The following is a 3,269-nucleotide window of genomic DNA, read 5'->3' as shown; positions in this document are numbered from 1 at the left end:
CAGAATTTTGAATTTAGCAGATTTTAAATTAAAATTACGCCCATTTTTCGTGTTTTTTTTCTTCTTCCTTTTAGCATGTTACATTATACATTTAACATCATTTATTGGATTCACACAAAATTTGGCTACATGTACTTTAGTTTCATGAAATATTAACTACGCATTTAAGATTGTGTAAAATTGGAATAAAAATGTCTGATTTTAGAAATTTTAAAAGTTTTACGCCGTAAATTTGGAATATATAAAAAATTATAAGATCAAAAATATCAACTTTTCACTGATATTGATTCTATTCCTTGTAATTATGTTTTATGATCCATTTTTCAAAGTCAAATTAAATACAATTCATAACATTTTTTTTTATTGTAACATCAAACGAATTCTGTTGTTTAATTTTAGTCCTCACTGGTCAAAGGTTAAGTTAAGGTCAAATGTTAAGTCAAGATAAAAGTCAAATATTAAGTTCCTGATGATTTTGTACGAAATTAAGTTGTTGGTTTTATCGACCATTCTCACTTTTTCCATTTATTTTGTAATATGCACACGCAGTAATTTATTTTTAAATGTAGCTTCTTTTTTTAAAAAAAACTGTTGCAGTTTTTCTTTTTATATGTTTGCCCTAATTCGGTCTCGTATTCTAGAACTTAAAGAGTTACTTAATTTTCAAAATGAATAACCAAATTCATACAAATACTATTTCATACAACATACAAATACCAATTTGTTGGTCAGTTTTCATAGTTTCTAAAAATTTTAATTAATTTTTTAATTTGATTTTAAGGGCTTCTTTAATAAAATCCTTAAAAAAATAAAAAACTTCAAATTTTGTTCAATATATAATTTGTGTTATTTTAGAAAGCTTCAACGTTCTATTTAAATTCGGTAAACTGCGCACAATTAAGAAATAAAGTTAAGAACGCAGCCTTGCGATCCGAGAACGGACAGACGCTATTTCAGTTTCGAAATTACTGGCCGTTTTATTCAAGAATCGTATTTCCCATGCCGGAAATCGAACCCGGGCCGCCTGGGTGAGAGCCAGGCATCCTAACCACTAGACCACATGGGAGTCGAAAAATCACCCAGAAGTTTCTGAATCACGGAAAGGAAGTTTTTGCTTAACTTGCCTCATCTCGTTCGGAGCATCAACGTCATATATTCATTTGTTTTTATGCGAATAAAAGGTAGTTTTAGACTAGGATTAATCTAGAAATGCAACTAGGACTATAGATTTGAGCCTAACTGGAGGTGGTAATCTATTTTTCTTTTAAAGGATATCAGTTGTTGCCTCCAGAAACGAACCTGTTCTTTTTCCCAAGGAATTTAAAGTTTAATTTATACAAATAGTATTTTATTGACGCGGTGTAAATTGCGGCAATAAAATAATAACAAAAGTTTGTGTGAGGTTCCACCGAGATTTGAACTCGGATCGCTGGATTCAGAGTCCAGAGTGCTAACCGTTAGACCACATGAGAGACAAGCGTTATCCGTAAAATTCTAACGTCTAAACCTCGAACTTTAATGACCTAAGAATTTTTAAAATTTTCTTCCAATATCTTTAATATAGGCAATTATACCATTGGGTAGGTTCTTATAAAATTAAACTGTATTCTTTTAAAATTTTGAAACAAATCTTTTAAATGGTTGACTTTCTTGTTATACTTTTCATATATGTATATATGACTCAACAAAGCAATGATTTCAATTTATGTAATTTTGTGATTACAGTTATAGCTCGATATCCAATTTTGATTTAAGTTGGGAGAGAAAAGTGTCCACAATATACATAAAGTGTTCTGGTGTGGGTTCATGCTTACGTTCTTGTGTGTGTAAACAGTTTCCCAGTAATTAATCATAAAAAAACCCACCTAAAATTGTGCGCTAATTCTTAACTATTACTCTATTATGGCGTGTGTTTAGTAATAAATACATCTATTAGAGTATACTAGAAGTTATAAGGGATACCTCACTCGTTAGTTCTTTCATCCAATTAATATAAATGAAAACTGAGGGAGTCTCGGATACAATGACCAATGCATTATACAGGACATCTAATCGTTGCTATAGAATGTCGTTTTAGCTGATAGAAGTATGGCTGATGTTATATCGATCGCTTAATTTTATAGGTTTCAGGGTTCTTTAAGAAATAATTTGTTAAATAATGATGGCACATTATTGTTTTAAATTAAGAAAGTAACTCTTCTGCAATCAAAACTGTCCGAATGAAATGATGAAATTTATTAAATTTAACTGAGAGATAGATTATAGTCTGGAATAGGACATAGACTACCATTTATTACGTTTAATTGAGTGGTTAATTGTTTATTAATTAAAAGTTAACTTTCCCTCCAAAAATCGCCAAATGAGTAAAGCTTCGGGTTTTTATTTTCCCACGCCAATTAGATTACGCTTAACATGATTTTGACTATTATTTCAAACGATTCTCTTTATTTTCTTAGTGTTCGACACATTTAAAATTAAACATTGTTAATGAATCGATCTTTTGGATTCATTCTGAAGTACTTTTGAATTAAAATAAAACAGAATGAAGGAAATTAAAAATTTATAATCTATATTGCGTTATCCCAACTGGCGTAGAAAATTCATACATTTGTGTTGCCCCAATTGGCGTTGAAAATTCAAGCATGCGCAGGAGTAACAAAAGATAAAGCCATTGATGCTACAAATTCCAATCTATTTCCAAGCGTATGAAATCGCGGGTAAAAGCTAGTATATTATATATATTAACGGCCTTGTCGAGGAAAGAAAGCTTGTTGATTGAAATAGTCAACATTCTTTAATTGCTTCATTATTGATCAAATTGAAAAGCAGAAAAGTAGAATTTTTTGTTCAGTATGTTCATGAAGCTTTAATATTTTACTAAAAAAAGTCTAATATGATCTGGGGACTATCTAACAATTTAGAATCCTCAATGTTCCTGCTGTACTGATTTCTACTATCTGTAACAGCACAAACCATAAATTTCGTCAGTTAAAATTTTCCTTTTGGAAGTATATATTTACATCTAACAGTTAAAAATTAGATCTTGGGACATAATAGCTATTGAAATATGGATATCCTTCGTATTGCATTTCATAGTATATTCTGTATAATAAGACGCAGCGAAAAGGAAATGATACAGTATCAACAATAAGTGAATAAGATGGCCAAATAATTTCAGTAAAAAATATTTCTAAAAAATGAAAGTTTAATTCTGTGATAAGAAGTAGATTTCTGAAAATAATTTTTCACTTTTTAGTTTTTAATTTAGT

The 3,269-nt window shown here is 29.7% G+C and overlaps 1 non-coding gene across 1 annotated transcript; it reads right to left on the bottom strand.

Moving 5' to 3' along the window:
* Window positions 1-994: 994 nt before the first annotated feature.
* Trnae-cuc (transfer RNA glutamic acid (anticodon CUC)) lies at window positions 995-1,066 on the bottom strand. The gene has a single exon. It is a non-coding gene; the product is annotated as a tRNA-Glu (tRNA).
* Window positions 1,067-3,269: the final 2,203 nt, after the last annotated feature.

This window comes from Argiope bruennichi, chromosome 7 (genome assembly GCF_947563725.1).
Source record: "Argiope bruennichi chromosome 7, qqArgBrue1.1, whole genome shotgun sequence".
Taxonomy (NCBI): Eukaryota; Metazoa; Arthropoda; class Arachnida; order Araneae; family Araneidae; genus Argiope; species Argiope bruennichi.
This window is presented reverse-complemented; position numbering and strand designations above follow the sequence as displayed.